At 40.5% G+C, this 25087-nt stretch overlaps 1 protein-coding gene and 2 long non-coding RNA genes across 4 annotated transcripts in view; all 3 read left to right on the forward strand.

Annotated features, from left to right (window-relative positions):
- Positions 1-25087, forward strand: part of PPM1L (protein phosphatase, Mg2+/Mn2+ dependent 1L) — a 318376-nt gene that overhangs the window by 127121 nt on the left and 166168 nt on the right. The window lies entirely within an intron of this gene.
- On the forward strand, positions 1317-6437 carry LOC145538543 (uncharacterized). Its single transcript, XR_014076993.1, has 2 exons — positions 1317-5061; positions 5870-6437. It is a non-coding gene; the product is annotated as an uncharacterized LOC145538543 (long non-coding RNA).
- LOC145538539 (uncharacterized) lies at positions 14340-17238 on the forward strand. The gene is made up of 2 exons (XR_014076989.1): positions 14340-15603; positions 15836-17238. It is a non-coding gene; the product is annotated as an uncharacterized LOC145538539 (long non-coding RNA).

Below are 25087 nucleotides of genomic sequence, written 5' to 3' on the forward strand. Positions count from 1 at the left end.
GTCCAACTTTTTGCAAACTTATGGGCGGTAGGCCACCAGGCTCCTCTGTCCATGGAATACTGGAGTGGATTGCCATTTCCCACTCCAGGGGATCTTCCTGACTCAGGTATTGAACCCACATCTCTTGGGTCTCCTGTATTGGCAGGAGTATTCTTCACCACTGTGCCACTTGGGAAACCCATAGGAGTTGGTGTTAATGCACAGAAGACAAAATAGCCTCCCATGACCCATATTGAACTATAGGAGTCCAGCTGACTTTTTTTAAAGCCATGTCCCCAGGAGATCTTAGAACCTCACTCTCCCCTGTTTTTCTTGACCACTACTTGTTTCTGCTCCAGAAGATAGGTGTCAAAGGATATATAAATAAATATTAGAAACACATGTAAACCCATGGCTGATTCATGTCAATGTATGGCAAAAACCACTACAATATTGTAAAGTAATTAGCCCCCAGCTAAAATAAATAAATTTATTTAAAAAATTAAAAAAAAAAGACAAACAGAAAAAAAAATAGATATTAGAATTCCAGAATAATCCATTTATTTCTACTTCATCACAGTTGATTTAGAATCTTGATCAATTCTTTTAGCAATTATTTTATTGAACAACTATTTGCTGGTGCTGGGCATAAACAGATCCATAAGACATGAATCTTATTTTCATAGACCCCGTCACCACAGACATGGTGCCATTTCCTGAAAAGACCCTTCCTATCCCCGGGGAACAGTCTAAGGAAGGCTGAGTCTTCACTGGGGAAACTAGAGCAATTTATTCTCAACAGGAAATAAGAGGTGGCAGATTGCAGAAATTTCGGGATAAAGTATTAACCAAGATTGTCTAGGAAGTTTATATCTTAGGAGTGGGTAGAAAAATCAGAGTTGCAAGTTTGAATAAGTGCATATGCTGAAAAATCCAAAAAGATGCACTTTAATCTGTCAAGTGTCAAACCCAGGTCTCCTGCACTGCAGGCAGATTCTTTACCATTTGAGTCACCAAGAATCTGCTTGCGATATGGGAGACCTGGGTTCCATCTCTGGGTTGGGAAGATCCCCTGGAGAAGGGAATGGCCACCTATTCTAGTATTCTTGGGGCTTCCCTGGTGGCTCAGACTGTAAAGAATCTGCATGCAGTGCGGGAGACCTGGGTTTGATCCCTGGGTCAGGAAGATTCCTTGGAGAAGGGAATAGCTACCCACTCCAGTGTTCTGGCCTGGAGAATTCCATGGACAGAGGAGCCTAGCAAGCTACAGTCCATGGGGTTGCAAAGAGTCAGACATGACTGAGCAACTAACACTTTCAAGTCTAAACTGTAACATTGCCTAAGATGAAACCACTTTAGGGTAAATATCTTTTGTTATTGTAGTAATTAACCCCCCTTGGATTAGTTTCAAAATTGTTCTCCTTTTTGTGAAAGTAGTTATAAGGTAAATGGGTCTTTTAGTAGATTTTAAGATACAACTAGAATATTCTTTATCTCAGTGGGTGATATGGAGTTATTAAATGAGTACCCGTTAAGTAGTGGATAGTAGATTCCTCGTGGAATATTAAAGAAATAGATCATGTTAAATATGTGTCTCTTTGCATCAGAAGTCGTCATAGAGAGCCAACGTATTTTTTCTTAAAATGTGTTTTGATATTTCTGCCCAGGACCAAATACCAAGTTGACAATTGGTCTCATTCAATAAGGCATCTCTTATGTTATCCCGAACCATTATAGTTGCTGTGGCTTTTTTTTATTTCCTCCTCCTATCAGACATAGAGAATTTTTCTCCTCTCCATGCCCAGGAAAGGTACTTGGTTAAAGTCCTTCTGAATATCAGTATTTACAAAGTATCTGCTTTGTATTTAGTGCTATGCAGAATGGTCATGCAGACACACTCTTTGGGATTTTAATATTAATGGGGTGATTTAACTTTATTAGTTTTATAAATTATAGAGGCCAGTGGAGTTGTTTGCTAGATTTTATCATAGGCTCAAGCTGGTGGGGCCCTAGTTCAGGAAAATATGACCGCTGTTCATTTCATTCTTCTTTGTTGGAAAGATTCGTGCCCTATGCACATTTTATGACTTACATTTCCTTTAGAAATATTCAGTACTTGATTCTTACTGTTCTAGATAATGATGAAAATCATGTACACATGATGAAAATGTTAATACTGAAATAATGATATATATCACTACATAATATAAGCACGGGTCTTCCCTGATAGCTCAGTTGGGAAAGAATCTGCCTGCAATGCAGAAGACCCTGGTTCGATTCCTGGGTGGGAGAGATCCGCTGGAGAAGGGATAGGCTACCTACTCCAGTATTCTGGCCTGAAGAATTCCACGGACTATATAGTCCATGGAGTGGCAAAGAGTCGGACATGACTGAGCGACTTTCACTTCACATCACAATATAAGCATTGAATGTCTTTAAGATTTTCATCTTAAAACCACTGTAATAAATCTGTCTTAAAAGTTGAAAGTGATATTCGTGGTACCATACTAAGATGTGATAATGGTAAACCATCTGTCCCCACACAAAGAGCTCATTCGCCTTTGTATTAGAGGTGCCTTATCTTTAATCATCAGGTATTTTGAGCAACTAATAAGACATCTAATTACCTCTCTTTTTCTCATTTATATTCTCTCTGATTAATTTCTAGACTCAAACAAAAGCTTTTTCTCATTGGCTTTTTAGACTCTTAGAATCCACTTACCTTACAACTTTTAAAAGAACTGAAAGAAAAGATGATCAGCAAATAATATATTGTTACTGAAAATTACTAGGCTGTTTTTGAATTTTTCATGAACTTTTAAAAGTATCTGTAGCCTTAATTGATTTAGCAGGAATCTTCAAAAAAGATTCCTGTTTACATTTTGGCCCAAAATCAGTTTCATATTCTATTTCTTACAGTAGAGCAAATAGGCTTGTTAAGCTCTTTATATCTCTATCCTTTTATTTCAGATTTTGAGGACATATATCTAAGTGTTACCCTAGGTTCTCTGTCTTTACCCCCCTCCTTCCCCCAACATACACTCTACACTATTACGATGTAACTACAATTGTGTTTTAAGTGTTCTTGACATCTTGTATTTCTTAGCCTTCTTTCCTTCCTTCTGTTTTCCTTAGATCTTTAAATCTAGAAGAAACTTTTGTCCTGAATAAAATATTTTTTAGTCAGTGTCGCAAACAGACAATTGTAAACTTCATCTTTGTAGGTGAAGTACTTGAAAATAGGATTCATTCTCTCCTTTGTTTTGATGGTTAAAAAATAATGATACTATTTTGATGAATGGCTGGTGAAATGCAGCTGACACAGCACAATTGGTGGCATGCTCTCAGTTTAAAGTTTAAAGAACTGGGCTGAAAAGAGTGATTTTGGTTTAGTCCTTTTAACTGGCCACTTTTTTGGAGGGTGAGTTCCAGGACAGAATGCCTGTGACACTTTTCACATTTAACATATTCACAAAAATGATCAGAATTCAGGCTAAATAACCTAACCTGCTTGATTTCCTATTGGATTACATTTTGATTGTCCAGAAAAAATAAAATTGGTTTTTAAAGGAGTGGGCTGGTCTACAAAAAAGCTAGGGAGAAATATCAGTCTTTATCAGAGGTTGAGAAGTATTATATAAGCTCTAGGCTGATATTGTAGAATGGCTTCTAAGACTGGGAAATTGGAGGCATCCTGTTTTAATCCTTTGTAACCCAGCCACATGCATCATACTGAGCACCCTTAATACCTGATATTTTTGAAAGGATAAGAGACCTATTTTTCTGTGTACAGTGGACAGATATGCAAGTGACACCTCTTGCTTGTCTCTGTTCTCCTAACCCTGGACACAGAGAATGAAGAGTTTGTCTTTTTTCACCTTGGGAGAGGGGTGGCTGGCAGCAGAGGTCCTATTGTTGACTTCCTGGACTGTGGAAAAGGCGCCCTGCCAGGACTTGAGTGTTGGGGAAGCTGGATCATTAGGGTCAGGTTTTAGGCCTTACCTGTGCAACAAGGCCATAACATTGCCTCGAGGAATCCTGGCCTGTGTCAGCCCTTCATTAGAACTCCTTCCCTCTGGGACACCAGAGCAGGACCTAATTGTCACTGGTCCCTCTTCCTTGAATATATTTCAGTAAAAGTTTATTTTTTTTCCCATTATGTTTGTTCACTCAGTTGTGTCCAACTCTTTGTGACCCCATGGACTACAGCATGCCAGGCTTCCCTATCCTTCACCATCTCCCAGAGTTTGCTCAAACTCACATCCATTGAGTTGGTGATGCCATCCAACCATCTCATCCTCTGTCGTCTCCTTCTTCTCTTGCCTTCAATCTTTCCCAGCATCAGGGTCTTTTCCAAGGAGTTGGCTCTTCGCATCAGGTGGCCTAACTATTGGAGCTTCAGCTTCAGCATCAGTCCTTCCAGTGACAATTCAGGATTGATTTCCTTTAGAATTGACTGGTTTGATCTCCTTGCAGTCCAAGGGACTCTCAGGGGTCTTCTCCAACACCACAATTCTAAAGCATCAATTCTTTGGTGCTCAACCTTGTTTATGGTCCAACTGTCACATCCATGCATGACTACTGGAAAAATATAGCTTTGACTTTACCAATATTTGTCGGCAAAGTAATGTCTCTGCTTTTTAATAAATACACTGGCTAGGTTTGTCATAGCTTTTCTTAAAAGGAGCAAGCGTCTTTTAATTTCATGGCTACAGTCACCATCTGCAGTGATTTTGGAGCCCAAGAAAAAGAAAATCTGTCACTGTTTTTTGAATGTTGAATTTTAAGTCAGCTTTTTCATTCTCTTTCACCTTCATCAGGCTTCCCTGATAGCTCAGTTTGTAAAGAATCCGCCTGCAATGCAGGAGACCCCAGTTCGATTCCTGGGTGGGGAAGATCTGCTGGAGAAGAGATAGGCTACCCATTCCAGTATTCTTGGGCTTCCCTTGTGGCTCAGCTGGTAAAGAATCTGCCTGTAATGCAGGAGACCCCATTTTGATTCCCGGGTTGGGGAGATCCCCTGGAGAAGGGAAAGGCTGCCCACTCCAGTATTCTGGCCTGGAGAATTCCACGGACTGTATAGTCCATGGGGTCGCAAAGAGTCGGACATGACTGGGAGACTTTCACTTCTCACCTTCATCAAGAGACTCTTTAGTTCCTCTTTGCTATTTCCACCTAAAACCAAATCTAATGAATAGGAAGGGATCTGGTAATTGCAACTGTTTTATCTTACTGAGGTGGACTAAGTGTAGTGACACTTAAGAATTGTTTTATTTTTTCAAGTCATGGTTTCACTCATAGTACAAAGTTGTCTGTATTTTAAATCAAATGCACTTAATCTTTTCATCTAAACATATTTTATGACACTTAATTTCTTCTTTTCCAAAGTAAGAAAATTATGAACAGGACTTTAAGAAATCTCCTGTGTAGCTGGATACTAGCTTTTCAGATTCATGAAACTCGATGCCTTTGGCCTTCAGTTAGTGCTTTGGGTTTAAAATTCTGAGGTCCAGTCCCTTGTCTCAAGGGAAGTCGTTTGTCTGGATAGGATTTCTAAAGTCGTGCTGTGAGCAGAAGCTGTATGAACCTGGGCTTTACCACACTTGCTTAGACAATTTGCTTAAGTCCTTCAGCTTCTCTAATGCTATATTTCCTCATCTGTACAGTGATATCTAGCTCCTCAGGGTGTTGTGAGGTTTTTCATGAACTTGTGTTCATGAAATCTGATAGTACAGTGCCTGGGACAGAAAAGGTCTTTCTTTTTGCCCTTTTTTTCAGCCTACGTTAATAACTGGACTTTTCGGAGCATTAGGGTAGAGGGAGAGCTTTAAAATTTTCATTATGATAATGCTCAGTTGTGTCTGACTCTTTGTGACCCCATGGACTATAGCCCACCAGGCTCCTCTGTCCATGGGATTCTCCAGGCAAGAATATTGGAGTGGGTTGCCATTTCCTACTCCACATTATCATAATAGTAAAAACATAACTAGACATAAAATTTTTTGCCTCCTGTTTTGTGAATTTCCTGTTCATATCCTTTGCCCATTTCCCTATTGTTTACTCATTTTGGATTTGATTTGTGAAAGCTGCTGGTTGTTTAGGATATAAACCTTATGTCTGTAGGTTTAGGTTATACTTAATGTTTTAGGTTTATGCATGTTATATATTTATTTTTGCCTTGCTTTTCACAGTATATATGGTATTTTCTGCCATGTAGAAATTTAAGCTTTTATCATTTCATGAGATATATTGCTTTCCTTTGGATATAAGAACTGTCAACTATATGACATATATTGCTTTTAGAGATGTCAAAAATCTGAAGAAGCCAAGTCATATTCAATAAAATAGAATACTAATCTTTTCTTTTATAATTCCTACCTTTGGTTTTGTATGTGTGTGTGTATACAAATGTTTGTATGTATGTAAATTGGGCTTATTTTCAATACTCAAAAGAAAAATATTGCAGACAGGATTGGGTATGTGAATGTTCTCGCTAGTCAAGAAAATTCTAGGAAGAATGTAGTTGCATAGAGCTCAGAAGCCCTGGCATGGACTTCAGGTATTGCTGTGGGATGCTTTAGCCTTGCTTTGTCTGTTGTTGCCAGAATTACATGCTGTTCTTGTCCAGCTGTCACTGTAACTTGGTCCCTCCTGATATGTATCTCTGTGTCAGTAACAATTCAGAATCTGCCCTGAGGACTGGATTAGTATTTATTGCCAGCACCTGCCACTAAGTCTGGGAGAGGGAGGGGGAGGAGATGACGAACTCTGTAAAGCAGACTTCACAGTAGAAGGCTCAAAAATGTGTGTTAGTCACTCAGTCATGTCTGACTCTTTTGCAATCCCATGGACTGTAGCCTGCCAGGATTCTCAGTCCATGGGATTCTCCAGGCAAGAATACTGGAGTAGGTAGCCATTCCCTTCTCAAAGGGATCTTCCTGACCCAGGGATCAAACCCCGGTCTACCTGCATTGCAGGCAGATGCTTTACCACCTGAGTTACCAGGTAAAGGCTCTCTGGGCAGAGTGCTGTAACTTTCCTTTCACCATGGTGAGAAAGTTGTCCTACCCTCCTCACCAAAACTGAGTCAAGGTTGGTCTAAGGCCAACAAGCAACTGTCCTTCTAAAGTAACCTGAAAATATATAAAAATATAATACAAGATTGGTTCCTTGGGAGGCAAGATACTAGAAGTGTCTAAATAGTTTAAAAAGGTCTTTAAATTCATTATACATTAAAACAAATCATGCCATTATAATAATTAAAAGTCACATGCTCTGGCGCAGGCCATAGTAATTACTAACAAATCATTAGCTGATGATGTCTTAGTGGCCTAAGGTCCACAATACAGACAGACATGGTGGTGGACACATACAGAACACTGCCATTTCGTCACAGTAATTCATGAACTGTGACATTTTTGTGTCATTTCCATGTTTGGGCAGGTAATGGTAGCTTTACAGCCATTGAATCTAAAGGCTTAAGGTTATAATGTGTTGTCTGAAGCTGATAATTAGACTTCCTGAAGTCCTCCCACATAAGAGGCATTTACACTCAGTTTATGAAAACAGAATAATAGAGAATTATTTGACTTTATATTTGTAATATTTCATTTAAACAAGTGTTGTAGCATGGTTTTAGTTCTTGGCAAATCTTGAAATAATAATAATAATCATAAAAGTGAAGGCAGGTATGTTAAAGAGTAGTTATTTTTAAATCTCAGTATATGAGTCGGAGAAGGCGATGGCACCCCACTCCAGTACTCTTGCCTGGAAAATCCCATGGATGGAGGAGCCTGGTAGGCTGCAGTCCATGGAGTCGCGAAGAGTCAGACACGACTGAGCGACTTCACTTTCACTTTTCACTTTCATGCATTGGAGGAGGAAATGGCAACCCACTCCAGTGTTCTTGCCTAGAGAATCCCAGGGATGGTGGAGCCTGGTGGGCTGCCGTCTATGGGGTCGCACAGAGTCGGACATGACTGAAATGACTTAGCAGCAGCAGCAGCAGCAGCAGTATATGAGTGGGACTTGCCTACTCGTGTTGAGTACATCTTTGTAATTTCTCAGAAATTAAATAGCATGACCCTTTGATTGAATCCAGAGGTGGAAATTTAAATAGGTAACTTAAGAGTAATTGGCTTGAAATCCAAAGATCTATTCTGGGATGCTTTAGAAATTCTATCCCATTTTACCTCAGCTTTAAATATATATATTTAAAAATATATTTATATGTAAATATCAAGGCTTCAGTTTCAAAGTCTGCTGTTATACTTCTCTAAACTGTTTTCTTATAATTGACACTGTTCTTATTCTTTGTTGGATTTGAGTTTGAGTGGGAGGAGAGGGTGGTTTGAAAGAATCAAGAAGTATTTAACAGTGGGGTCTGAAAAACCAAAACAGAAAGAGGTTGAAGGGATACATCTGATTTATTCCAGAAGAGCAAGAGTACAAAGTTGATATGTTATGATAAAAGCCTGCATACACATGAAGTGTTTTGATTTTATCCTTTGAGGATTAGTTGTTCTTCACCTCTGCTAAGGGCAAAATGAAATGATTTTAAAACTGAAATACAAAGAGGTTAAGATTAGACAAGGAATCCTGTAGAAATACTTGTTGGTTAAACTAAGTACCTCAACCATTTAAACAAGACTAAGAATACCAATAATTCCACCCTGCTAATCTGGCTAGAGTGTAGAATCTTGAATCTTCCTGGAGAGCTTTTAAATTGATGTGGGATGATTAGGTATGTCTCAAAGGATTGTTAGTCCTGTAATTTCCCAGTCTGGATTTTTACTGATTGCATTCCCATAGTATAGTTTAACATGTTCTTCTATTTTCTTTCTATTTTCTGCAAGTTGACAGTTGACTCTATAGGCTTAATGGTTTAAAATTTTCTTCCCTCCCTGCAGGGTTGCTTTATAGATTGTGTTATGTTCTTATATCAGGTGGAACAAACTGTCTGCTTTTCTTTCTTTTTATTGAAATGTAGTTGATTTATAATGTTGTCTTGGGAAGCCCATGTGACTCAGTAGTAAAGAATCCACCTGCCAATGCAGGGGACATGAGTTTGATCTCTGGGTTGGGAAGATCCCCTGGAGATGGCAACCCACTCCAGTATTCTTGCTTGGGAAATCTTATGGACAGAGGAGCCTGGCAAGTCTACATACAGCCCATGGGATTGCCAAAGAGTTGGATATGACTTAGTGACTAAACAGCAGCATATGCTCTTCTTACAGTATAATTTCACAGTCCTTCCATGAGAAGTGGGGAACTGTGTTCTCATTCCTTAAATCTGGGTGGCTAATGGAATGTAGTGGAATTATTGAGTGATTTTCTAGGTGAGGCCATGAGAGACAATAGTTTCCTCCTGGTTCTCTTCCTTTCATGTGACCTGTGCCTTGTGAGCCCTGAGTCCAGAGACCCTGCATCTACCATATTAGGGAGATCACATGGAAGAACTCCCTGGAGTTTAAAGGGATGCCAGAAGAGCCCCAGCTGTTCCAGCTCCTAGCTGGTTGAGTTTTTCCAGTTTTGATGACATATAGACAGAAGAGCGGGTAAGCTTTTCAGAGGATTTCAGCCCGCAGCCTTTAAGCTGGCCCGGCAGATATTGAGTGGAGCAGAAATAAACTGTCTTAGTTGTGCCCTGTACAGATTGCAGATTCATGAACAAAATAAACATTGCTATTGTTTGAAGCCACTTTGGGTTTATTATACAGCATTATGTATCCAGAACTCTGGCTGTTATAGCTATTCAAACTAGAACACCCAAGCTTTAGCTCTTAGCATAGAATCATGCTTTCAGATTCTTAAAAGACAGAGTTATTGATATGCAAGGAACTTACTGATCTAGTTTTTCCCTTTTGCATTTTATAGGTTAAGAGAGTGGTACTTGTTTGGTATTTTGTAGCCCAAACTTGGCTGGAATAACATTATAGAGCTTTATAAAATATCAAGACTATCTTCAATATTGAGATGTTAAAAATGGTAGTTTTCTGGATATTTGTAGCAGCTTTACATCTCATTCCATTATGGCCATGATAAAATGTTGCTTGGCAGTGTCCTGTGTATATGTCTCTAAATGTAAATTCATGCCCTCTATTAAGACTCTAACACATCTTTCAAAAAACAAGATGAAAACTCTTCTTTTGGGTTGCATGTCCCACTTAACAGAGTAGAATTTAAAGGGAGTTTTGGCTCATTTTATTTAATTTCTAAAAGTTATTGAGGATTTTCTGTGTGCCAGGCACTATGCTCAGTGCCTCCAGGACTTCTTATCCAGTCATCACAACAATCTTATGAGGTAGACTTTATTACTTGCACTCCATTTTACAAGTGAGAGAACACATTTAAGATAAGTAAAACTTGCTCAGGTCACGTAGCTATCAGCTGGGATTTGAACCTAGGACTGTATGTGTCTTTAGGGTTGGTGTATTTGTAACCTCCATGCTGTACAGCCAGAATGGCTATGAGTGATGCTTCTGCTTACTTCTTTCTCTTCCTTGTTCAGGATTACCTTTAAGGCCCCTATGTCCAATGACTGCACACACACACACTCTAGCCCTTTTCATACATTTCCCTTTCAGAATCAAAAATGCACTTTTTTACACCTTCTCCCATGTGCTACAAGCCCTGGTCTTGCTATGTTTGAAGCAGCTCCACATTCTTAGGAAAAGTGTGAGAACATAAACTGTATGGGAATCTTGATGGCCTCTGTGGCAGCTGTATCCAGCTGTTCTTTGAATCAAGTCTGCTTTGTGTAGGAAGTGTACAAGTTGTATACAGTTCAGTTCAGTTCAGTCGCTCAGTCATGTCCGACTCTTTGCGACCCCATGAATTGCAGCACGCCAGGCCTCTCTGTCCGTCACCAACTCCCAGAGTCTACCCAAACCCATGTCCATCGAGTCGGTGATGCCATCCAACCATCTCATCCTCTGTCGTCCCCTTCTCCTCCCGCCCCCAATCCTACCCAGCATTAGGGTCTTTTCCAATGAGTCAACCCTTCGCATGAGGTGGCCAAAGTATTGGAGTTTCAGCTTCAACATCAGGCCTTCCAATGAACACCCAGGATTGATCTCTTTTAGGATGGATTGATTGGATCTCCTTGCAGTCCAAGGGACTCTCAAGAGTCTTCTCCAACACCACAGTTCAAAAGCAACAATTCTGTGGCGCTCAGCTTTCTTCACCGTCCAACTCTCATATCCATACATGACCACTGGAAAAACCATAGCCTTGACTAGACGGACCTTTGTTGGCAGAGTAATGTCTCTGCTTTTAAATATGCTGACTAGGTTGGCCATAAGCTTCCTTCCAAGGAGTAAGCGTCTTTTAATTTCATGGCTGCAGTCACCATCAGCAGTGATTCTGGAGCCCAAAAAAATAAAGTCTGACACTGTTTCCACTGTTTCCCCATCTATTTCCCATGGAGTGATGGGACCAGATGCCATGATCTTAGTTTTCTGAATGTTGAGCTTTAAGCCAACTTTTTCACTCTCCTCCTTCACCTTCATCAAGAGGCTCTTTAGTTCTTCTTCACTTTCTGCCATAAGGGTGGTGTCATCCATATATCTGAGGTTATTGATATTTCTCCCGGCAATCTTGATTCCAGCTTGTGTGTATTCCAAGTTGTATACAAATGATGCAAAATAATTTATCCTTCATAGTGACGCTAATTGTTAAGTATTTCAGGTAGAAGATTTCTACCTCTAATACTTCAAATTTGAGTGACTTGTGACAGTAGTTCAAGAGTTTGAGGGCTTCTGAGGGAAGGACATGGAGACTATTGTTCTGTATGTTTTGTGTGTGTGCGCTCTCTCCCCGCCACACTTGTTATGTGGAATGATGTCAGCAAACTATGCTGACATAGAGTTAAGAGGAGAGAAGAAGGAAAAGTATATTGATATTGAATGAGATCCTGATTACTTTAGAGTTGTTTTTTTTTTTTTTATAGTATGTACATCATGCTTAGCTTCCTCGGCATAGATGATTTATAGGAGAAAATTGGCAAACAAGATGTTAGAAAAAATTCATCTCTGTTGTTCATTTGCTCAGTCATATCCAACTGTTTGCAACCCCATGGACTGCAGCACACCGGGCTTCCCTGTCCTTCACTGTCTCCCGAAATTTGCTCAAAATCATGTCCTTTGAGTCAGTGATGCCATCCAATCATCTCATCCTCTGTCACCTCCTTCTCCTCTTGCCCTCAATCTTTCCCAATGTCAGGGTCCTTGCCAAAACCCAAATTTCCTCTCTGAAAGTGCCCCTGTACATTACTGCAGACACTATGCTACTATGTATGTCAGCACCACTGAAATTTATACTTGGAGGAATTGATTTCCTAGCAAACAACAAGCCCCTGGAAGCTCAGCACTTCTAAATAATCAGCATCAAGTTGACAGAAGTCCTTTTCACACAAATGCTTCTTGAAGGTTTAGCTACAATGGTCAAAGTTGTCTTACTTGGAGATGGGTGTATCCTATTTTCCCTAATGATGTGGAAGGTAATGAAAAATGACTTTGTGTTTTTGTCTTCAAATAGCAAACTTGAGCATAGCAAGTAACAAAAAGTTGTTGCTCTTTTTATATCCTTTGAGAATGACTTCTGCACCTGGACAACCAATCATAGGCTGAAGACCCCTAACTACAAAGGAAAAGGAAAATTCTACTAATTAGCTGTAGAGAAAGGGACATCACCACAATCGAGAGAGTCTAGGTTTGTAAGAATCCCACCAAGGACAAAGTTTTGCAGTATTTTTTTCAGTCTGTTATTTGCTCTGGTGTTTCACTGCAGAGGTCTAGATTTGACATGAATACTCCTCTAAGGGCTATTTATTATGAGCCGTGTGTGTCATAGGTATAAATCTGTATTCAAAGTCAGATCGGTTAGGAAAATTCACAGTTTAAAAATTCTTTTTGGATAGCTTAATTTTCAGCAGAGGACCTTCCCCATTCCTACCAGGCTGGAGAGAAATTTGACCTTTGTCAGTTTTAGCTGCTGCTGCTGCTAAGTCGCTTCAGTTGTGTCTGACTCTGTGCGACCCCATAGATGGCAGCCCACCAGGCTCCCCAGTCCCTGGGATTCTCCAGGCAAGAACACTGGAGTGGGTTGCCATTTCCTTCTCCAATGCATGAAAGTGAAAAGTGAAAGTGAAGTCGCTCAGTCGTTTCTGACTCTTAGTGACCCCATGGACTGCAGCCTACCAGGCTCCTCTGTCCATGGGATTTTCCAGGCAAGAGTACTGGAGTGGGGTGCCATTGCCTTCTCCGTGTCAGTTTTATAGTTCTCCCCAACTCCAAGTTCATGGCAAGCTGGAGATGGCAGTGATTTCTGCTGAGATGCCTCTTACCTCAGTGTGCACTTCCTCTTCAGGTCTGGCAGCTCTGTGACTTTCTGGTTATGCCTGGCTCATGGAAATTATTTTGTATTTTGAGTCTAGGCACCCAGTGCCTACCATCTTCTCTCCAGAGGTCACGGCTTACATTGGCCCACCTGGACTGCATGTAGCTGAGTCAGCTCTTATGTGCACTAGCGTATGCAAACAAAACCTTTTCCTATCTTTACTAAGAATTTGGGGCCAGAGGTCTAGCAAGAAGCCATGAAAGGAAAGTTCCAGGCTGGGGTCTATATTAGTCTGTGCAGGATGCTGTAACAGAATACAGTGGATTAAGTAGCTTAAATCACAAACATCAGTTTCTCACAGTTCTGGGAAGTCCATGATCAAGGTCCTGGCAGATTTGGTTGCTGGTGAAAGCCCTCTTCTGGGCTTACAGACAACCACCCTCTTGCTTTGTCCTTACGTGGTGGAGGGAGCAAGATCTCAGAGTGAGTTGATTCTCTGCCAGCTCATCAGGGCACTAATTCCATCTTGAGGGCTCTACCCTCATGACCTCATCTAAATCTAATTACTTCCTGAGGGCCCCACTTCCAAATGCTGTGGGGGTTAGAGCTTCAACATGTAAATTTTGGGGGCATACAAACATTTAGTCCAGAATAGGGCCCCTTTTCAGATTGTCTTGAAGAACCTACAGATGTGTTCATTGGAGAAATGGAAGAACCTAGGAGAAGCCTCTCTCTTTAGTGTGTAGATACTTTTTAAAAATATCAAGTCCATACTGTATAGCACAGGAAACTATATTCAACATCTTGTAATAACCTAAAATGGAAAAGAATTTGAAAGAATATATATGTGTGTATATATATACATGTATATATATATACATACATATATATGTGTGTGTATATACATATATATATATATTATTTCAGATATATATACCCCCACACACATATATATTTTTTCAGATTCTTTTCCATTTTAGGTTATTACAATCTGATGTGCTACATTTCATGGGGTCAAAAAGAGTTGACTACAACTGAATGACTCAGCACACACACACTCAAACATGCAACTGAACCACTTTGCTGTACACCTGAAACTAACACAATATTGTCAATCAACTAACTTCAATTACAAAAAAAAAAAAAAGTTATACAAATCTCACCCCCTGCCATTCTCAGGAAAAAAATCAGGTCCAGAACAGGGGAAGCACAGGTGATTCTTTCTACCATAATGTGGAACATCTCTGCACATTCAGTTCAATAGCTCAGTGCTAACAAACACATTTGACCACATTTTATTTATTTATGCCAGGTGGAGGAGTTCTCCTGTGGTTAAAGCCTCTGCAGGAACCACCACCACTAAGCTCTGACTTTTATTCAACTCAGAACCTGAATCATTAGCAACTAAACGACTAGTTCCATTTTGCTCAAGGATAGTGAGGGCACCCTGTGTGTGAGGGGAACTATTTGGCTTTTATGTTTTGGACGTGGCAAAGAAAGAGAAGGCAAATAGAACGGTATTTTCATATTAAATGAGTTTGGAAGGTTATATCCAGCCACAGCGGTAACTAATGAACATTCCCATGTATGTGACCCCTACTGTGTGCTTCTGAAAAAGAAGTATTACCTCTCCTTTTTCACTCTGTATTCAAGGTTGCCAAGCCTTTTGGGGGAAATATTTTGTGCAACTTTTAATTTGATTTTCAGTTGGATTACCCAAATTCTGAAGCTGAGCACTTCCACCTGGAGAATGACTGAATCCTCTCTAGATTGTATACTGGGGAACTGGGCCCTTTTGTTCCTAGATCATAATTAAGAGAAATAGGTCTGTCTCAGCTGGATGGGAATGACATATTCAAAAGGAGAGCTCTCCTTAGGGACCCCTCCCCTGTTCCTGTTGCTGTGAATGCTCGTTATGTTTCCGTTTGCTCACTGGCTCTATGTAGGATATTGGCGGGCAAGGGAAAGCAAAGGGGACAAGGGAAGAGAGAGAATTTTTGCCCCAAGATTCATATAAATTAGTTGGACAATGTATACACATGAAAATGTTTGGTAACAATTCTGGTTGCTTGTGATTAAAAGCCAGGATGAATTGGAAGAGAGTAAGTTTCTGTTGTTATTTAGTCGCTAAGTCATGTCCGACTCTTTGCGATCCCACGGACTGTAGCCCACCAGGCTCCTCTGCCCGTGGGATTCTTCAGGCAAGAATATTGGAGTGGGTTGCCATTCCCTTCTCCAGGGGATCTTCCCGACCCAGGGATAAACCCGTGTCTCCTGCATTGGCAGGTGGATTCTTTACCACTGAGCCACCAGGGAAGCCCATGTTTCTGTTGGACATGGTTCATCAAGTCAGAATCCCATGGAATTCTTGTTGAAACAGACTCCAGTGTCCTACTCCCAGAGTTTCTGGTTAGGTGGTAGGCCTAGGGTGGGGCAAGAATATTGGAGTGGGTTGCCATTCCCTTCTCCAGGGGATCTTCCCGACCCAGGGATAAACCCGTGTCTCCTGCATTGGCAGGTGGATTCTTTACCACTGAGCCACCAGGGAAGCCCATGTTTCTGTTGGACATGGTTCATCAAGTCAGAATCCCATGGAATTCTTGTTGAAACAGACTCCAGTGTCCTACTCCCAGAGTTTCTGGTTAGGTGGTAGGCCTAGGGTGGGACCTGCTGACTTGGGTTTCTAAGTTCCCAGCTGATGCTGATGCTACTGATCTGAAGACCACGATGCTAACTGCTGCTCTCAGAGGTCAGGGAAAAGAGAGGTGACACAAAGATGTGACTGATGTGTACTGAGATAGTCCATCCCCCCAAGTACTCAGTTACCACACTTCTCTTTTCTGGCCTCATTTTAAGAGGACAGCTTGTAGCACTCTAAAATATCCACTTTTGATATCATAAGCAGGGAGCCTGCTTTTTCCTATAATTAGGGAATTCTCCACAAGGAGAGGAAATTTATGCCGTATTCTTGGCAACAGTAGAAGGAGAGAAACAGTATTCTTGGTTTTGTTTAGCTGTTATTATTCTTTTACTTTCTCTTACTTTTAGCATTCACCCCTACATTCCCTAAATTGTATTAAGAATTTTTTTCTGCAGCCAAATGCAAATAGGAAACACATGTTTTTGGATTCGCACCCAATTAAGTTAAAATTAGGAAAATGGAGAGGAGAAAAAATCGAAAATTGTGTAGGGTGAAGAGTTCAGAAAACAAGCTTCCTTGGAAAGGCTTATTTGGTGCTTTTTGAGAACACTTGCTGATTGAGTATATACATTTCTGAAGGAGAAATGCAATAACAGCCTCTGGAAGGGGGTTTGCCATAATGTTTTGCTGCAGCGAAGTGGAGGTTTCATTGCTATTAAGTTAGCAGTTGAAATGACTGTGCTCCCAAATATGTATTCCTACTACTTTGTATTACTTGGGAAAGAGCATTCTGCAGTTTCTTTTCTGTTTTTTTTTTTTTTTTTTTACAGTAAGAAGTCTTAAATGCACTTGAATCGTTACCTAGATATATCCGAAGTTTCTATTAAATACCAGTACAAGAGAGAATAAAAAGTTTTCCTACAGTATCTCTGTCCTCTGCTGAAACCAGTTCTTAATCTGACCGTAGTTTAAGATTGACCTGATGAAATTGATTCTGGGCATTGTTGATATTGAGCCAGAAAATGTTCCCACAGGTCCTTGTACGGTCAGGCCCCTCAAGATGGTTGCTCTCTTGTTCTCTGTACATTCCCCCGCTTGACCAGTGCCTGCTTCAATGATACCCTGATACATGACTGACCTTCCTATGGACTTGCCCTAGACTCCAGCTAATGAGCATTCTTATCAAATGAACAGTGAGAGGCATGCCCCTCTGCTGGTTTCTCTGCTAACTCATGAGCCCACCTGATGTCAATTCCCCTGTAACTATAACTGGTAATCTCCCCTTCCCGCTCCGGGAGCCAAGACTGCTGCCATGTCCTGCACGCTGTTAGCTGCACACGGTGGTGTGTTGCACCAGGACCTGCTTCAGACATGTAAGCTCCCCCATCCATGTTCAACCATTAATGTCTCTGTTGAGGACCCTGGGCTCTTTCTTCAGTCTTGAAGCTGGGCAAGCACAGCCTTGTAGGTCTGCGGAGTGCGGCCCGACAGCCCTCCTCCCCTCCAACCCAGTTTGCAGCTTTATCCCTTTCCTCCATTATCTTCCAATGATACACATCCAACTCCCTAGATATAGTGATACTAGGATTTGGGGATATAGTGAAACTTGGTGTATATTTCATAGGACGGTAGTTCTTTGTTTTTCTTTATGGTAATTTTTCAAATGTTTGCTAGCATGCGATTCTTAATATAGAGAGTAGCTTGTTGGGTTTTTTTCCTACTTTCTCAGCCATTTAAAAAATACCACTCTCTCTGCTGCTGCTGCTGCTAAGTCGTGTCAGTCATGTCCGACTCTGTGCAACCCCATAGATGGCAGCCCACCAGGCTCCCCTGTCCCTGGGATTCTCCAGGCAAGAACACTGGAGTGGGTTGCCATTTCCTTCTCCAATGCATGAAAGTGAAAAGTGAAAGTGAAGTTGCAAGGTAATGTTTTCTTTATCTTGAAGCATACCAATGCATATATATAATTAGGCACTAAGGAGGACTTTACTATTTTTTTTGCAAAGATTTTAAATACAGGATCAAGCAGTAATCTTTTGGATATGAAGATGTGTGTTACATTATGTTTATTACTTTTGTTCTATTTTTCCTTTAAGAAGATTGAGGACCTGGTTCCAAGAGAGGGCCACATTTCTTTTAAATGTTTCCTTCCAATTTTTTTTTCCATGAGAATGAATTATTACTGTCAATTTCTGGAAACTGAGTTATCAATTTTTTCTTAATTTGACAAGAGCACAGGAACTGAAGGTTAGGGAAGGACAGTTGAGCCAGATTTGTACATAATTCTGTTCTTGACCTGTGTCTTTTCAGAATAATTTTAAGACCTTCCTTCCTTCTTTTTTAAGATAGAAGAATCCTCCAATGTCATATGACTCATTCATCTCGTTTTCATTCTCTTAACAGTAGAGTTTTAGTGATTTCAGAGTCTAGTTCCATTTTGAACTATTCTCTTAAGTGGCTTTTTTTGTTTTGTTTTTAACAGTTCCTTTTTAAGAGTTCTTCAGTGTTTTCATGCCATGGTACATACCCAATGATCTCACTCTCTTGTAATTTTTGTCTTATTGCCCAAGATGCTTCCTGAACCAGTCAAGTAAATAGTATACTTTTGATATCATTAATCTTTGAGCAGAGGGAAGGAGAAAAATAATCTGTCTCATATACATGGTTGAATAGCACTTGAAAATTTGATCTTAATCTTAATTCCCCAAGATAGATAAGTAATGCTTTTGCTACTAAATTGATATATTTCCTCTATGATTATTTTTAAGAGTAGACATCATTCTAAAGGACCAGGAATATCTTGTTTCTGGATTCTCTGGAACCTTTCCCAGTCTACCACATCTGGCCCAGAGTAAGTGCTTAGTTGAAGTTTGAATGAATGAATGAATGAATGAACGAACAAAGGAACATGGAAAGCTTTGACAAAAAAGATGCATATTTTAGTCATGGGTTCAAGATGGTTACTAAACTGTAGTATAAAAAAGGGTAGAACTTTTGGCTTGCTTAAGGATGTAAAAATATTTTTATTAGACTTTGTTTTTTAGAGCAATTTCATATTTACAGCAAAATTAAGTAGAAAGTACAGAGATTTTCCATGTACTCCCTGTCTCTACACATGCATGGCTCTGTCATCATCAACATCGCCCACCAGAGTGATATATTTGTTACAATTAATGAACCTACAGTGACACATCATCACTCAGAGTCCATAGTTTGCAGTAGGGTTTACTCCTCAGTGTTGTATATTCTGTGGGTTTGGACAAATGTGTAATGTGTAATGACATACATCCACCATGGTAATATCGTACAAAGGAGTTTCATGTCCTAAAACCCCTCTGTGCTCTGCCTGTTCATCCCTACCCCCACCCTCACCCCTGACAACCACTGATCTTGGTGCTGTCTTCAGAGTTTCACCTTTTCCAGAATGTCATATGGTTGGAATCTTTTTCAGATTGGGTTCTTTCACTTAGTAATGTACGTTGAAGATTCCTCCATGTCTTTTCATGGCTTGGTAGCTCTTATCTTTTTAGTGCTGAATACTGTTCCGTTGTCTGGATATATCATAGCTTATTTATTTATTTACCTACTGAAGGACATCTTGGTTGCTTCCAAGTTTTGTTGATTATGAATAAAGCTATAATAGCTGTCCATATGCACATGTTTGTTTGGATATAATTTTCATCTCCTTTGGGTAAATACAAAGTAGCATGATTGTTGGATTGTGTGGTAAAAGTATATTTAGTTTTGTAAGACATTGCCTGTCTTTCAAAATGACTGTATGATTTTGCATTCCCACCAGCAGTGAATGAGAATTCTGTTGTTTCACATCCTCACCAGTATTTATTTGGTGTTGTCATTGTCTTAGATATGGCTATTCCAATTGGTATGTAGCGGTATCTTGTTCTTAAATTTGCATTTCCCTGAGGACATATGAATGGAGCCTGTTTTATATACTTATTTTCCATCTATAATATCTTTTTTGTGAGGTGTCTGTTAAGGTCTTTAGCCCATTTTTAGTCAGATTGTCTGTTTTCTTATTGTTTAATTTTAAGAGTTCTTGGTATATTTTTAGTAAAGTCTTTTATCAGATATATCTTTTTGCTATTCTCCCAGTCTGTGGCTTGTGTTTTCATTCCCTTGAGCTTCAGTTCCGTTCAGTCACTCAGTCGTGTCCAACTCTTTGCGAACCCATGAATTGCAGCACGCCAGGCCTCTCCGTCCATCACCAACTCCCAGAGTCCACCCAAACCCATGTCCATCGAGTCGGTGATGCCATCCAACCATCTCATCCTCTGTCGTCCTCTTCTCCTCCTGTCCCCAATCCTACCAAGCATTAGGGTCTTTTCCAGTGAGTCAACTCTTCGCATGAGGTGGCCAAAGTATTGGAGTTTCAGCTTCAACATCAGTCCTTCAATGAACACCCAGGATTGATCTCTTTTAGGATGGATTGATTGGATCTCCTTGCAGTCCAAGGGACTCTCAAGAGTCTTCTCCAACACCACAGTTCAAAAGCATCAATTCTGCAGCACTCAGCTTTCTTCACTGTCCAACTCTCACATCCATACATGACCACTGGAAAAACCATAGCCTTGACTAGATGGACTTTTGTTGGCAAAGTAATGTCTCTGCTTTTAAATATGCTGACTAGGTTGGCCATAACTTTCCTTCCAAAGAGTAAGCGTCTTTTAATTTCATGGCTGCAATCACCATCAGCAGTGATTTTGGAGCACAAAAAAATAAAGTCTGACACTGTTTCCACTGTTTCCCCATCTATTTCCCATGAAGTGATGGGACCAGATGCCATGATCTTAGTTTTCTGAACGTTGAGCTTTAAGCCAACTTTTTGACTCTCCTCTTTCACTTTCATCAAGAGGCTCTTTAGTTCTTCACTTTCTGCCATAAGGGTGGTGTCATCCACATATCTGAGGTTATTGATATTTCTCCTGGCAATCTTGATTCCAGCTTGTGTTTCTTCCAGCCCAGCATTTCACATGATGTACTCTGCATATAAGTTAAATCAGCAGGGTGACAATATACAGCCTTGACGGACTCCTTTTCCTATTTGGAACCAGTCTGTTGTTCCATGTACAGTTCTAACTGTTTCTTCCTGACCTGCATACAGGTTTCTCAAGAGACGGGTCAAATGGTCTGGTATTCCCATCTCTTTCAGAATTTTCCACAGTTTATTGTGATCCACACAGTCAAAGGCTTTGGCATAGTCAATAAAGCAGAAATAGATGTTTTTCTGGAACTCTCTTGCTTTTTCGATGATCCAGTGGATATTGGCAATTTGATCCCTGGTTCCTCTGCCTTTTCTAAAACCAGCTTGAACATCTGGAAGTTCATGGTTCACGTATTGCTGAAGCCTGGCTTGGAGAATTTTGAGCATTACTTTACTAGCATGTGAGATGAGTGCAGTTGTGTGGTAGTATGAGCATTCTTTGGCATTGCCTTTCTTTGGGATTGGAACAAAAACTGACCTCTTCCAGTCCTGTGGCCACTGCTGGGTTTTCCAAATTTGCTGGCATATTGAGTGCAGCACTTTCACAGCATCACCTTTGAGGATTTGAAATAGCTCAATTGGAATTCCGTCACCTCCACTAGCTTTGTTTGTAAAGGACAGAAATGGTATGGACCTAACAGAAGCAGAAGATATTAAGAAGAGGTGGCAAGAATACACAGAAGAACTGTACAAAAAAGATCTTCACGACCCAGATAATCACGATGGTGTGATCACTCACCTAGAGCCAGACATCCTGGAATGTGAAGTCAAGTGGGCCTTAGAAAACATCACTATGAACAAAGCTAGTGGAGGTGATGGAATTCCAGTTGAGCTATTTCAAATCCCTTGAGCTTACTTGATCTTAATTTGATTAATTTTGGAATACATGGTATTGTCACTGTGTATAAAATATTTGTATTAGTTTCTTAGGGTTGCCACACAGAGTAACACAAACTGTGGGTGGCTTTAAATGACAGAAATTTCTCTCAGAGTCCTGAAAGCTACTAGTCTGAAGTCAGGATGTTGGCAGGACCATGGTCTCTAGAAGCTCTAGTAAAGAATTTTTCCTTTTCCCTTCTAGCTTCTGCTGGTTAAGCAGTATCTTGGTATTCCCTGGCTTGCAACTGTATCACCTCTGCCTTTGTCATCACATGGGGTTCTCCCTGTGCCCTACTCTATGTCTGTATGCAATTTTCTCTTCTTATAAGGACATCAGTCATTGGATTAGGGCCCACCTCAGTGCACTGTGACCTCATGTTCACAGATATCAGGGGTGTTAACACTTGAACACATCTCTTTTAGGGGAGAACAGTTCTATTCATACAGATATCAGTTCAGTTCAGTTCAGTTGCTCAGTCGTGTCCAACTCTTTGTGACCCCATGAATCCCAGCACACCAGGCCTCCCTGTCCATCACCAACTCCCAGAGTTTACCCAAACTCATGTCCATCGAGTCGGTGATGCCATCCAGCCATCTCATCCTCTGTCGTCCCCTTCTCCTCCTGCCCCCAATCCTGTCTAGCATCAGGGTCTTTTCCAATGAGTCAACTCTTCTCATGAGGTGACCAAAGTATTGGAGTTTCAGCTTCAACATCAGTCCTTCCAGTGAACACCCAGGACTAATCCCCTTTAGGATGGACTGGTTGGATCTCCTTGCAGTCCAAGGGACTCTCAAGAGTCTTCTCCAACACCACAGTTCAAAAGCATCAATTCTTCGGCGCTCAGCTTTCTTCACAGTCTATACAGATCTAAAAGTGTATATATGAAAAGTTCTTGTCTCTTGCTATCCCCAGGTCACCCAGTTGCCCTTCTCAGAGGTTACCAATATTATTTTAGTTTGTTTTAAATAGCTGCAACTCATCTAAAAGTTATAAAGGGGGAAAAGTCTCATTTTCTCCTTGAAGAGTCAATCTTTTTCTCATCTGTTTCATTCATCAAAACTTCCTGGTTTTAGTCATCACATTTATCCCATGTCCTCAGCTGGGTTCAGCGATGGGAAGAAAAGATGAAATGTTCAAGTACAAACTAAATATAGTGAACCTATATTAATCATGGAGTGAAACATATTCTATATCCATGTGACTCCCTCATTAAATGTCAGACACGGTATGGGTAGCACTTAATCACTCACGTGCTGGCACAAAGTAGATTGTTGCTCGTTTTAAATACTAGTAACATTAAATCCTACAGCATTTGGTTATGGGATTTCTTATTTAGATATGTGTTATTAAATGGTTTTGAAACGAATTTGTTGCTATTATATAGTAAAATGATGCTGTTAAAATAAGGTACAGCTCTATTAAATGAAATTTATGAAGGATAGTTCTGCTCATTCATACATAATAAAATATGTGTTAATATCCTATACCTTCTAAAATAGAAACTATATATACTAAAACTGTGTAACGCTGTATAGTAGCATATTAAATGATCTGCAGAGTTCTGCAGTAAGCAATCAACATGTCTAACTTTGTTTAGCCTACAGTTGCTCATAAAGTTATTTAAAAAAATATTACACCTCTCATTGCTATTATTTTCCAGATTATGTTTGGAGAAATAAAGGTTTAAAAGCAGAAGGTAGAGTTAAAACATTGAGTCAGAAGCCAGGCACTGAGTTAGGGCAGAAAGGTAGAATTTTTCTCCTGCCTATCTCTAATAGGAGGAGACTGTGCTCTTTTTCACCCCACTCCAGTATTCTTGCCTGGAAAATCCCATGGACAGAGGAGCCTGGTGGGCTGCAGTCCATGGGGTCGCTAAGAGTCGGACATGACTGAGCGACTTCACTTTCACTTTTCACTTTCATGCATTGGAGAAGGAAATGGCAACCCACTCCAGTGTTCTTGCCTGGAGAATCCCAGGGACGGGGGAGCCTGGTGGGCTGCCGTCTATGGGGTCACACAGAGTCGGACACGACTGAAGCGACTTAGCAGTAGCAGCAGCAGTGCTCTTTTTATTGCCATAGGAACCACTGCCTTGCTGTCAGAGGGGTTATGAGAGGATGGAGGATAGGAGAAAGAGCCTGGGTTTGGCGTTTGGACAGGTATGGTGTGAATCCCAACACTGCCATGTACTAGTGAAAAGTGAAAGTTGCTCAGTTATGTCCAACTGTTTGTGACCAGGTGGACTGTAGCCCGCCAGGCTCCTCTGTCCATGGAATTCTCCAGACAAGAATACTGGAGTGGGTAGACATTCCTTTCTCCAGGGGATCTTCCCAACCCAGGGACTGAACCTGGGTCTCCTGCATTGCAGGCAGATTCTTTACCATCGAGCCACTATGGAAGTTGGTGCTACTAGTTATGTGACCTTAGATAAATGGCTACATTTTTCTTTATCTCTGTAGGGGGAAAACATAGTTCCTATCCCTAAAGAATTTATCATCTAATGGGAAGTTGAGATTAGAAGAACTGTGGTCATGAAACAAGAATAAGATTATTGCTTTAAAAGATAGACATAGTGGTTGGCGGGGGGGGGGGGTCTGTTTTATTTTTATTTTTAAATTTCTAGTTATTTATTCTTTTGGCTGCATGACGTGAGGAATTGCCCTGACCAGGGATTGAATCCATGCCGCCTGCAATGCAAACTTGGAGTCTTAACCACTGGACTGCCAGGGAAGTCCCAGGGTGTATTTTAAAGGAGGCAGAAGCCAACCAATTGTGGACGATTTGGAAAAGCTTCATGGAGAAGCTGGCATTTAGGTAGAAAGGTCTATATGAGTTAGTAAAGTAAGGAGACATTTGGAGACATAATAGTGGGGAGTACCTTCTGGGCAGAGCAGAAAGCAAGAGCAAAGGTTTGGTGACGGGAAAGAAAAGACATTTAAGGAGTAGCAAGTGGCCTTATTTCTCCAGAGACATTAGCAGTTAAGCAGTCATTTTGCTCTGTGGCCTGTGCGCTGTAGGACCTTGGTGGTATAGATTGTTTTAGCAGGACTGTTGGTGGCTTTTGAGTAGACTAATGCATTTAATACTTACTATGGCACCATTACCAAGTAAATAACCTTGTACTTGAAGAAAATTTAGTTTTCAGTGGACGCTCTTAAAAGTTTGGTCACTCTACCAAAGTGCCCATACTCATAATAGGATTTATTGTTAACCTTGGGAAATTTACTGTGCTAATATGCCAAGTCCC

Source organism: Giraffa tippelskirchi, chromosome 2 (assembly GCF_054371585.1).
Source record: "Giraffa tippelskirchi isolate mGirTip1 chromosome 2, T2T-mGirTip1v1.2.pri, whole genome shotgun sequence".
In the NCBI taxonomy this organism is placed as follows: domain Eukaryota; kingdom Metazoa; phylum Chordata; class Mammalia; order Artiodactyla; family Giraffidae; genus Giraffa; species Giraffa tippelskirchi.